Source organism: Apodemus sylvaticus, chromosome 15, assembly GCF_947179515.1.
Source record: "Apodemus sylvaticus chromosome 15, mApoSyl1.1, whole genome shotgun sequence".
In the NCBI taxonomy this organism is placed as follows: domain Eukaryota; kingdom Metazoa; phylum Chordata; class Mammalia; order Rodentia; family Muridae; genus Apodemus; species Apodemus sylvaticus.
The window spans coordinates 68277999-68291327 of NC_067486.1; positions in this window are offsets into that span (position 1 = coordinate 68277999).

Below are 13329 nucleotides of genomic sequence, written 5' to 3' on the forward strand. Positions count from 1 at the left end.
GACACTGGGCATGGCGTGGGATTTTGAAACCTCAAAGTCTCCCCCCAGTGACACACCTCCTCCAGCAAGGCCACACCTCTACACCTCTTGGTTTTTTTTTTTTTTTTTTTGGTTTTTTGGATTTGGCTTTTTCGAGACAGGGTTTCTCTGTGTAGCCCTGGCTATTCTGGAACTCACTCGGTAGACCAGGCTGGCCTCGAACTCAGAAATCTGCCTGCCTCTGCCTCCCAAGTGCTGGGATTACAGGCATGCGCCACCACCGCCCGGCTAAGGCCACACCTCTTAATCCTTCCAAATAATTCCACTAACTGGGGAGCAAGCATTAAAGCATGTAAGACCATGGGTGCTATACTTATTCCAACTACCACGCCATCTCATAATGCAAAATGCATTCAGTCGTGAGTTTCTGAAGCCCCAGCACCGTTCAAAAGTCTATCTTCAAAGACTCTTCTGAGTCTCAGGGCAAAGTCTTAACTCTGAACCCCTGAAATACCAAGATGAAAGTTTCAGGTGACACACCTATAATCCAATAGTGGGAGGGGAGGTGTAGAGAGAGTTCCTTGGGTTCAAGGCCAGCCTTGTCTGCATAGGCCACCCGAAAGAAAGGGGGGTATGGTGGGGGGGGGAGGTAATGGGGAGGGAGAGGAGAAAAGAAAGAGGAAGGAAGGAAAAAGGAAGCAGTCCACACAACCACAACATACAACGATGCAGTGTACAAACATTGCCATTCCAAAATGGAAAGTGGAAGAGCAGGGAGTCAGAATGGAGCACAGCGAGACTGACCCCAGTAGGCGGCACAACAACCCTTTAGCTCAAGAGTCATGGGTGCTACTGAGTCACCCGAAGGCTAATGGTCTTTGTCAGCACTGTTCCTGTGGCCTAGTCAGCCACTGTCACTGTCTCCACTCACTGCCGGTGGCTTACCTAGCTAGATGTTTCACACTCTTGATACCACTTGGGGCCTCCAGTGCAGCTTATGACTCTCGTACCAGGCCCAGGTACATCACAATGTCTTGGTGTAACTGGCTACACAGCAATGGGTAACTAAAACATTCCTTTCGGAGTCCTTTGACAGCTTTATATATTACAAAAAAGACAAAAACAAACAACAAAAAAAAACCGAAGTCATGTCATCTGCCATCTTCCTTCTTAAAATAGGCACATGTCAGGGCTGTAGTTGCCTACCACAGAGATGAAACTGGTACCAACCAAATAAGTTCTTTTGGGACTCTCTGGATTCCTGGATCAGAGGTACATGCCCACAGTCCCAACTACTTGGGAAGCTAAGGCAATAGAACTGCTCAGAAACTCAGGCATTTGAGACTAGCCTGGTCAACATGTCTCAGGAGAAAAAAACAAAAAACCAACAAAACCGTGGGTCTTCTTTGTTGACTTAGGAATGGTTCATTTTTGCTAGAACCCACAGCAGCCTCAGTTTACCTGTAGTTTCCGCTGTCTTAGTTAGGGTTTCCATTGCTGGGAAGAGATACCATGACCAAGGCAACTCTTACAAGGAACAACTTTCTCTTACAAGGAACAACTTTTTTTTTTTTTAGTTTTTCGAGACAGTGTTTTTCTGTGTAGCCCTGGCTGTCCTGGAACTAGGCTGGCCTCGAACTCAGAAAAAATCCACCTGCCTCTGCCTCCCAAGTGCTGGGATTAAAGGCATGTGCCACCACCCACCCCACCCCCCCCACCCCCCCCCACCACCCACCCCCGGCCAAGGGACACATTTAATTGGAGCTAGCCTATAGGTTCAGAGGTTCAATTCATTATCATCATGGCAGGAAGCATGGCAGCATCCAGGAACACATACTGCTGGAGAAGGAGCCAAGAGTTCTACATATTGAACTGAAGGCAGTCAGGAGGAGACTAGCATCCTCAGGCAGCTAGGAAGATGTGCTCTCAAAATCCACCCCAACAGTGTGACACACTTCCTCCAACAAGGTCACACCTCCTTGCAGTGCCACTCTCTGGGCCAAGCATATTCAAACCACATTCAGTTGTAGTTTCACATCCACCTATTGACAACACCATGACATCTCAATGATCTAGTTACAGTCATAGTAGACAATGCTCCTTACCTCTTGTCAGGAAGTCAGCCGAATTAAGTTTTATAATTGAGTATGTGTGTATTAGAAAAATATATAGTCTGTATAGGGTCGAATAGTAGGCATCTGTAGCTTTAAACAGCTACTGGTGACTTGTAATATATTTCCTGTGATTAAGGAAACTGCTATGTTGATAAGAGACATGTCTGCTTTATCCTAAAGGTATTTTTTTTTTTAATGAGGGGATTAGGACCTCACTACGTAGCACTGGATGACCTGGAACTTTCTATGTAGACCAAGCTAGCCTAGAACTCATAAAGATCCACGCACCCATCCTCTACCTTTAATTAAGGTTACCTGAAATGTCTTTATGTTTGTTTTATGTGTAGGGGCAGGTATGTGTGTGCCACAGCATACATTTGGAGGTTAGAGACAAGTCATTTCTCTCCTCCCATATGACACCTGGGAATTAGCTGAAGCTCAGGTTGTCAAGCTACCTTCCCCACCGAGCCACCTTGATGGCCAAGCAAAAATTACATATTTATGTATAGCTGGACTTGGAATGCGGTGCTCCACACATACTAAGCAAGTATTCTCAGCCCTTCTTTTACTTTTGAAACTGGGCCTCACTAAGTTGACCAGGCTGGCCTTGAATTCAGTCATCTAGGCAGGCCTTGGACTCTGCTCCTTCTGCCTCAGCCTCCCAAGTAGCTTTCCAAAGAGTGGCCACACACAGACTGAGCAGTTGCTGGCTTTTTGTTTTTAGCTTGTCTGGCCTCAAGCTCGTGATTCCTTTTTTTTTTTTTTAAGATTTTATTTTATATATGAATTTTATCATGTATTATATATATATACTTATACACACACACACACACTGTAGCTGTCTTCAGACACACCAGAAGAGGGCATCAGATTCTCATTACAGAGGGTTGTGAGCCACTATGTGGTTTGCTGAGATTTGAACTGAGGACCTCTGGAAGAGCAGTCAGTGCTCTTAACTGCTGAGCCATTTCCCCAGCCCTGTGAGTCTCTTTTCTTGGCCTCCCAAGTGTTCATTACAGGATGCATAGCCATCCTACCAGATCTAAAGGTGCTAATTCCTCTCCTAAGCACCTGGGGGCTGAGGAAAACTACAAAGTTTTATTCTCCAGAGCCCATCCAGATGGCTTGATTAGCTAGGGTTTCTATTGCTACCATAAAACACCATAAGCAAAAGCAACTTGTGGAGGAAAAAAAAAATTTTTTTTTTTTTTTGTTTTTTGTTTTGTTTTTCGAGACAGTGTTTCTCTGTGTAGCCCTGGCTGTCCTGGAACTCAGTCTGTAGACCAGGTTGGCTTCAAACTCAGAAATCCGCCTGCCTCTGCCTCTGCCTCTGCCTCCCAAGTGCTGGGATTAAAGGCATGCGCCACCACCACCTGGCTGGAAAAGGTTCCATTTAATCTCACAGCTTGTAGCCCACTATCTAGGAGAGTCCAGGAGGATCCTGGAGGCAGGAACTGAAGCAAAAGCCACAGAGGAACCCTGCTTACTGGCTTGTCCTCATGGCTCGCTCAGACTACCTTCATTTATTTATTTATTTTTTGTGATTGATTGATTGATTGTATATTCATACACTGTGTGTCTTCAGACACACCAGAAGAGGGCATCTGATCCCATTACAGATGGTTGTGAGCCACCATGTGGTTGCTGGGACTTGAACTCAGGACTTCTGGGAAGAGCAGCCAATCTACTAAGCCATCTCTCCAGTCCCTCTAAGCCTGCTTTCTTATACCATCTAGGACCTCCTTCCCAAGGGTAGCATTGGCACAAAAGGCTGGGCCCTCCCACATCAGTCACTAAGTAAATGCCCCACAAGCCAATCCTGTGTGACATTTTCTCAATTGCGATAGTTCTCTCTCCTTAGGTAACTCTCACTTGTGCCAAGTAGACAAAAGACAAACAACCAGGACACCAGACCACCATTTTTTGATAGCAATTTGTGAGGCTATACCAATTTGAACTATGTAGTAATCCCACCCAAAACTCTGCACTACCAGACAGCCCTCAGTTTCTCCCAGTTCCCAACAAAACTGAAACAACAGAACCCCAAAGGCTAGGGGGCAAGAAAGATGGTTCTGCAGTTAAGATCACTGTCTCTTCCAGAGTTCCAGGTTCTATTACCAGTACCAACTTGGCAGTTCACAATTATGTGTAAATCCAGTTCCAGGGAATCTGATGACCTATCCTGGCTCTTTAGGCACCAGGCATATGTATATGCAATCAAAACACTCATAAATAGAAAATAAATAATTCAAATTCAAAGGCTTTTTTTTGTTTTTTTTTGTTGTTGTTGTTTTTGTTTTTTGGGGGTTTTTTTGTTGTTGTTTTTTTGTTTTTTGGTTTTTTTTTTTTTTTTTGAGACAGGGTCTCAGTAGATAACCCTTAGTGGATTTGAACTCCCTTTGTAATCCAGGCTGGCCTAGAACTCCAGAGATCTGCCTTTGTCATCTGGGTGATGGGATTAAAGGCAGACACTACATTAAAAGAATCAATTACATGGATTTAAAAAAATCAGTCTTATAAACATACACTTTGCAAGGTGAAATGAAAAACTGGTGTAAAAATGAGAGACCACCCAGGCAGTGGTGGTGCATGCCTTTAATCCCAGCACTTGGGAGGCAGAGGTAGGCAGATCTCTGAGTTGGAGGTTAGCCTGGTCTACAGAGTGAGTTCCAGGACAGCCAGGGCTACACAGAAAAACCCTGTCTCCAAAAACCAAAATAAAGACCCTAAATCTGAAATTTACCACTTATACGAAAAGATAGGCATAATTATGATTAGACATAATCACTTGGCTCAAAGCAAACTGGTGATAGGCAACTTGATACGAACTAGGGTGGCTAGATAATATGGCATTGTCTGACTATGAAACAGTCAGCCTCAGAAGGGTTTTCCTGGCCAAAGCAAGAAACTGTTAGGGATTGGCTTTCTGTCAGGTCCCTAAGAATCAGTCCTAGGACTGTGGTGTGTATCTGTTAGCACACCAAAGTGCATGCTGGGAACTCTAGGCTCACTCAGGACCTGGCTCCTCCCAGAGCATCTCCCCCAAGATGAGAAGCCATGAGCTCTCTCTTCTCGGTCCTGATCTCTCTTCTCTTCCTCTCTCTCCTTTCATGGCCCGGTTCGGTCTGGACTCCTCCAGATGCCTGTGGCTGTACTTTCCGTCAAACCTACAATAAAATCCTCCTCTGCCCACTTTGGAGCGGCCATGTCCTCATTCTCATTCAGCTTTTAGAGGTGTATTCTATAAACCCAGATGTCATTGATTGATTAGCTAGGTTTATAGCCTCTTCTGGTGTTACTTGTTACCATGGATATAGACTGAAAAATCAATCTTTTCCTTAGAACGTGGGGAGTCTTACTCTCCTGGAGAAATTTTTTTGTAACTCACTACAGAGAAAAAGTCAATTTTCCCAGTATATAAAGACTTCTCTGGAAATTGAAAAGAAAAGAGATGAACATCCCAACAGAAAGGACTCAAAGAGAAAAATAAATATAAATAGTCCAGAATGTTGGAAGGAAAACCAGTTTCATGCTGGAGGGTGAGGGCTCAGTGGTGGGTAACCGGCTTGGCTTCATGCCCCACCGACACAGAAGCATCTCGACCCCTTTGTTGTTTTAAAATTAATTAACTGGCTTTGTGCGAGTGTCTTGTGTGATTGTGCATAGGTGTGGAGGTCAGAGGACAGCTCTGAGGAGCTCGCTCTCCTTCCCTCTCATGAGCCCCAGAGATCAAATTCAGGTTGTCAGATTTAACAGCAAGTGCCTTTACCCACTGAGTCATCTCAGAAACTCTCAGTCTCTGAAGAGTCCAAAGATTTTGTAATAAATCCCTTATTTAATTACCATGTACAAGGTCCTACAGAAAAGCACAAGCCTCAGCCACAAAATTAAGGCACAGTATCAAAGAACAGTTAATGCACAAGCCACCACAATTGTTTTGTTTTATTTTGGTGTGTCGGTTTGTTGGTTGGTTTGTTTGTTTGTTTGTTTGTTTGTTTGAGAGTTTTTTTTTTCTGTATAACCTTGGCTGCCCTGAAACTCCCTTTGTAGACCAGACTAGCCTCAAACTACAAAACTCAGCCTGTTTCTGCCTCCCAAGTACTGAGATTAAAGGCATGTGCCAATGCCACTGGCCAGCTCAGGCACCAAAAGAATTTCCTTTTTTTTTTTTTGGATTTGGTTTCTCTGTATAGCCCTGGCTGTCCTAGAACTCACTCTGTAGACCAGGCTGGCCTCGAACTCAGAAATCCACCTGCCTCTGCCTCTGCCTCTGCCTCCCAGAGTGCTGGGATTACAGGCATGTACCACCACTGCCCGGCTAGGAGCCTTGGTTTAAACAAAAGTTTTACTAAGAGTGTGTGTGTGTGTGTGTGTGTGTGTGTGTTTTTGGTACATTTGCACAAAAGTCTTACAAAGTGAGAAAGAACAAAAAAGACTTGAAATTCTTGTCCTAAACACAAGTTTTATAACATTTGATAAGACTCATATGTGATATTTCCTACCCTGGCCAGCAAGACTCTGTATTAACATCCCTGTTTCCAAACAGGTTTAAAAGTTAAATTTGTCTAAAAAGAAAAATTAAATTAATGTTTTTTTTTCCTTTCTCTTTTTGAAATGGGCTGCCCTGTAACTCAGGAGATCATCCTCTGTCTCCTGAGTAGCTGAGGCTGTAGGCATCATTACCAAGCCTGGCTGGAGCTCCTGTAATCTTTAGATTTATAAAAACAAAGTGCTCACTGATGATGGGGAGTCCTGAGGTGCCCGGCAAACCAGATGCCAGCACCTCTTGCTGTTACTCCTTGTCTGGCCTTAGTTTTGAAATCCAGGTTTACTCTGGAGAGTTACTTCATTTTGGTCAGTTTCCAACTGCTCATGTGCCGTTCTTTCAAGAGAGAAATCTAATCTTATCTGAGAGCTCCGTCTGTGTTATTTCTAGGGTGTATTCTAGGAGCATTGGGATTTTTTTGGTTTGGTTTGGTTTTGGTTTTGGTTTTTTGGTTTTTTGTTTGTTTGTTTGTTTGTTTTTTCGAGACAGGGTTTCTCTGTGTAGCCCTGGCTGTCCTGAAACTTACTCTGTAGACCAGGCTGGCCTCGAACTCAGAAATCTGCCTGCCTCTGCTTCCCAAGTGCTGGGATTAAAGGCATGTGCCATCACTGCCTGGCAACACTGGGAATTTAATGATTATGTCTGAGGGCTTAATTTTATAAGGGGGCAATTTCAAAGGGGAATTTGTGGCAACCTCATGGGTGAGGAACTGCACAGGTTTGAGGGACTTGTAAGGACCCAGTGAAATGACAGCTGTAGGTAACAGCCAGGCCCACGAGGAGCAGGCACGTCCGCCCCTCATTCTTTTGAAGCAGCAGCTCTAGTCACGTGGACACTCAGGCCTTTGTGCATCCTTCAAGGTTCTCCCCTCCAGGAGATACTTTGTGTGTATGTGTGTGTGTGTGTGTGTGTGTGTGTGTGTGTGTTGTTTTGGTTTTTTTTTTTTAAAGATTTGAAAACAAAATGTTATGTATGATTACCTTGTCTTCCTGTGTGTATACGTCGTGTGTGTGTGTGTGTGTGTGTGTGTGTGTGTGTGTGTGTGTGTGTGTGTGTGTGTGATGTCCATGGAGGACTTACGGATGGCTATGAGCCTCCATCTGGGGGCTGTGAACCAAATCTGGGGCTTCTGCAAGAACAAGTACTCTTAACAGTTGAGCTATCTGATCTCTCTAGCTCTATTTCCTTCTGAGACTGGGTCTCACTATGCAGAAGCCCAGGCTGGCCCAAAACTCATAGAAATATGCCTACCTCTGCCTCCCTAGTTGGGGTTAAAGGTGTGCACTACCGTACCTGTCCTTAACTGATCCTTACTGAAGTTTTCTCTCTCCTGGAAGTGTGAGGACGAGCCTCATTTCCCCACACATTATCACCCCGTCTTGTCAGGATAGGAAAACACAGGTTTTTGTTTGCTTATTTGTGTCATCGGGTCCCAAGAACACCCAGGACAAGTCTCACTCTGAACCTGAGGTTCCTCCCACTACTTCTCATCCCGCGTTAATCCCAAAGATTCCAAGAGCAATTAATTAAAGCAAGTTTTTGCTGGGCAGTGGTGGTGCATGCCTGTAATCCCAACACTCTGGGAGGCAGAGGCAGGCAGATTTCTGAGTTTGAGGACAGCCTGGTCTACAAAGTAAGCTCCAGGACAGGACAGCTATACAGAGAAACCCTGTCTCGAAACAACCAAATCCAGAAAAACAAAACAATACAAAAAAAAGCAAGCTTTTTTAAAATTTGTACACATAGGATGTTTTCACCTAAAAGCAGGGTTCAAGAGATCAGCACTGGCCGGGCGGTGGTGGCACACGCCTGTAATCCCAGCACTCTGGGAGGCAGAGGCAGGCGGATTTCTGAGTTTGAGGCCAGCCTGGTCTACAGAGTGAGTTCCAGGACAGCCAGGGCTACACAGAGAAACCCTGTCTTGAAAAACAAAAAACAAAAAACAAAAAAAATAAAATAAAATAAGAGAGAGAGAGAGAGAGAGAGAGAGAGAGAGAGCGCAATATTTTCAAAGCTCGGGGGAGGGGGGTTTCAAATGGGAGATCTGGAAGGCAAATAGGTGGGGTTATAGAAGCAGTATAACAAGGTGGTTATACAAGGCACTCATCATAACAAGTTCTTATAACCTTCTGAACAAAGGTAGGGTTTCAAGATGGTCATAACTTTTCAAACAAGAACATGGTTGCCATTTCCTACAACAGGCAGTCCAGAACCATTTGCAGTTAAGGTTACAGGTAGATAGAGCATAGCTCAATCCTTGAGAGAGAGATTTAATCATAAACAGGAATGAACCCAGTTTGTCTTTATTATAAAATGGCTTTCAAACCTAAGATGGAGGCAGTCTTCTTCCCTACCCACCCCCCACCTAAACCTCTCCTGCCCAGAAGCCGGGCTTCACGTCTCTCCAGCCTCTGCTTCTTACATTTAGCTGTTTTGGCTCCACATTCTCTTGGTTCCCATGGGCCCTCTTGGTCCTCTTGGCCCCTGATCTCCTCTCCTCTTCCTCTGTAGCTCACCCCCACTTTCCTCTCTCATGGCAGATCTATTCTGTTGGCCATGTTCAGTCTAGACTCTTCAGTATGCCTCTGGCTGTTTTCTCCCTCTTATATATATAAGAGTTTATATATATAAACTCTTCTTCACAATCATACCTCGGAGTGCTCTCACGCCCTCATTGTCACTCACAGAGCAAGTTCCAGGACTGCCAGGGACACAGAGACCATGCCTCAAAAAGCAAACTGAATGAAATGCAGTAAAGAAACAAAACCAAAATAGTTGCCCCACGGGTGGAGAAGCTTATTTCAATCTGCTAAAGCTGTCTCTTGGGAAGACAGGGAGGAGCAATGGGGTTGGAGGTAGGGGCTATATGGGAATGGGTACCTGGGGGAAAGGGAGCCTGTGAATTGGGCGGGGGCTTGTGGCTTGGGACCAAGGGAGCCTAGAGGCTGACATGCTAATGCCACCACAGTTCTTGGAAGAGCCACAGGTCCCTTTTGTCAGAGAGCATGATTCATTTTAGCAAGTAGAAACTATCTTCAAGTCCCTTAGTGAATGCTGGCTTTTGTCTAAATGCCAGACTTTGGGAAAAGGAATTTCTCAAGGGATCTGACACTATATAGACCAAGATAGTTTCAAACTCAGAGATCTGCCTGCCTCTGCCTCCCAAGGGTTTAGATATTTCTAGGCATCTGAGTTGAGAATGCTGCTCATTGATAGTGTACTTACATGTGACTGAAGCCCTGTGTTCAGTCCATAGAATGGGAGTGTTATGTCCAAGATGCAGTGTACTCCAAAGCCAATTCCAGTGTAAACACATAAAGATCTTTATTACAAGCTCCCGAGTAAGGTCTCTGTTACTGCCACAGTGGGTCAGAGTGAGAGCAGAGTCTAGGGGTACAGGGTATTTATTGTGGTTACAGTAAGCTTGGGGAATTTCTACACGGGTCAGCAAAAAAGTTTTGGTTTTTTTTTTTGTTTGTTTGTTTGGTTGGTTGGTTGGTTGGTTTGGTTTTTTGGATTTGGTTTTTTCAAGACAGGGTTTCTCTGAATAGCCCTGGCTGTCCTGGAGTTCATTCTGTAGACCAGGCTGGCCTCAAACTCAGAAATCCACCTGCCTCTGCCTCCCAGAGTGCTGGGATTACAGGCCTGCACCACCACCGTCCAGTAGCAAGTTAGTATTTTTAAGACTGCATCTCTGGTGTGATCTGCAGGAACCGGACACAGGGACAAAACCACCCGACAAACAGGATGGCCAGGTTCTCTATTCTCTGCAGGAAGTCTGAAGTTATCTAAGTGCACCTTGACCCTGCTACTGTAGCCTGACCGGCTGTTGCTAAGGGGGGCTGTGGGTTGTCATTGGATGCTTGCTTAGGAGGACTCTTAGGATGTTTTTACTGGAATTGGAGTTTAGCCTCCTGGTCTTGTACAAAATGGAGTTTCTACAAAAACAAACAAACAAACAAAAAACCCACAAAACAACAAAACCCCAGATTTGTTTAGGCTTTGCAGGGGGACCAGAAGTTGAAGATCATCCTAAACTACCTAGAGAATTCAAGAACATAGACATCCTGGGATAACGGAGACTGTTGATGAGTAGAAAGAGGTCTCCGGTCATCTTAGCCACATCTATTAAAGGAAAATGTGTGGTTTGTTTTTCAGCTCAAAGATGGCATGCTATGACTTAAAATTCCCAGACTCCTTTGCTTTGGCTTCCTATAAAGAAAAGGATTTTGAGCTGGGTATGGTGGTACATGCCTTTAATCCCAACACGAGAGGTAGGAGCAGGTGACACTCCAAGTTCCAGGCCAACCTAGTCTACAGAGTATCAGGACAGCCAAGGCTGCACAAAGAGACCCTGTCTTGAAAAATGAAATATAAGTTTAAAAATAGACTGGGGATAAGAGTAAATGGCTGCTGGATTAAAATTCAAAAAATAAAAAATAACAAAAAACCCAGGTGTGGTCGCACACAGTTAAAACCCCGAAACTTAGTAGAATCAGTAGTTTGAGGTCATCTTCAGCTACATAGCAAGTCCCAGGCCAGCCTGGGCTACACGAGATGCTGTTTTGCCTCCCACCCAAAGAAAAAGGCTTTATGCTATTTACATTTTATGTGTATGTGTGTTTTGCCTGCATGTATGTATGTGCACTATGTGTGTGCAGGGTCTGTAGAGATCAGAAGAGGGTGGTGGATTCCCTGGAACTGGGCATTGGAGTTACATTGTGAGCTGCCATGTGTTCTTCTAGAGCAGAGCCACCACCAGCTTGTCTGGTTTTCTTATCATTGTCACAGTAGTGCCAGTCTGACTCCAGCCTCCAGCTGGAGCCCTCGAGCTCAGCCAGTAGACTAATGGGGCCATCTCAGAGATACAAGAGTGGAAGCACTTCCTCCTCAGAGGCCTGCAGGATCTATCCTCTCCCACAACCTGAGCTGATAACTTAGGACGCAAAAAATTACCTCCTCTATTAGTTTCAGTGTTCTCCTATGGGGTACAAAATCCAAGCTCACGTCCTGGTTTTTTAAAACCTACCAATTATGGAGCTAACAACAACAAAAACATAAACCCCTGGTTGGGCATACCAAAAAGCTAGAGTTGAAATTCCACCAATATCCAACCCAGGAAAAATGTGTGTTCATGCACTTGTGTGCATGCACGCGCATGTGTGCACGTGTGCACACACACACACAGAAACTCTACATAAGTCTGTTTTCTTAGTTCCCTGCTGTGTTTTGCTCAGGCAGAGGCAGTCGCCCTAGTGTCTCTCCCAACATGTCTGAGGTTTGTTGTGAGGTGTGACTTGTGGTATTCCTTGCCTCCAACAGCCAGGATACTTTCCCCTCAGGTCTTCAATATGCATTGGGTAGCTCCTCCCCTCCAAGCCGGAACAATCTCCTTGGCTCCAACATCATCACCTGGATAGCCAGGAGATTGAATACTCGTTGTGGTTTCATTTTTACTTCTTTTCCAATTGTGTTTTGCCTGCACGTGTTTCTGTGCCCAGGAAGGCCAGAAGAGTTACAGTTGTGAGCTGCCATTTGAGTGCTGAAAACTGAATCCAGGTCTTCTGGAAGAGCAGCTCTTATAATTGATGACCTTTATGTCCAGTCCCTGCTTTAAAGAAACGAAAAACAAAAAACCAAGATCTCATATAGCACTATCTCCAGCCCTGGAGGGCTTGGAACCTCTATGGAGATAAGGATGGCCTAGAACTCTGTGAGAGTTCTTCAGGAACACTAGAATTAAATGCATGGGGTTTTTGTTTGTTTGTTTGTTTTTTCAAGTCACAATTTCTCTGTGTAGCCCTGGCTGTCCTGGAACTCACTCTGTAGACCAAGCTGGCCTCGAACTCAGAAATCCCGCTGCCTCTGCCTCCCAAGTGCTGGGATTAAAGGTGTGTACCACCACAGCCTGGCTTTTTTTTTTTTTTTTCTTTTTTGTAATAGACCCAGTTGTAGGTTGTGCTTCCTTCATTTTTTTTTTGTTGTTGTTAACCAGTAGTTTTTGAGGCTACCTACAGAAGCATGGTGAGGAGAGGTTGCTTATAGGCACGTGGTGACTCAAGGCAGCTGCTGACTCCCACACTGAAAAGCTCACTCCAGAATGAGCTTACTAAAGCTGCATGCAGTGAACTTCCTGTCCAACCTGCAGGTCGCTCCACCAAAGGCTCTTCTCTCTTCAGCAGTTGTTACTGTCAATATAACTGTGGGGAGGTTGTTCAGTTTGTATTTTTGAGATGCTGGGGAAAAAACTCCAGGGCAGAGAAGCTATAAATCTCAGGCTGGCTTACTCCATGTAGCCTAGAACTCCTGACCTTCCTGCCCATTCGAAGTTGTGAAACCGGTGTCCCTTGCATTGTTTCCCCCCTCCCCCCCATTCCTGCTTTCCTTTTTTATGTATATAAGTACACCATAGCTCTCTTCAGACACCAGAAGAGGGCGTCATTAACTGCTGGGATTTGAACTCGACCTCTGGAAGAGCAGCCGGTGCTCTTAACCACTGAGCCATCTCTCCAGCCCCCTTGCATTGTTTTCAATGCAGTTTTTCTCCCTGTTTACAACAGGACTGTGTAGATCTGCCACAATCCTACCCTGAAAGACCAAATTTTGTTTCAAATGAAAAAAAATAATCAAAACAAAATAATCCAAAAAAAAATATTTCAATGCTCTATTTTTTTCCATGCTGAAAAATTC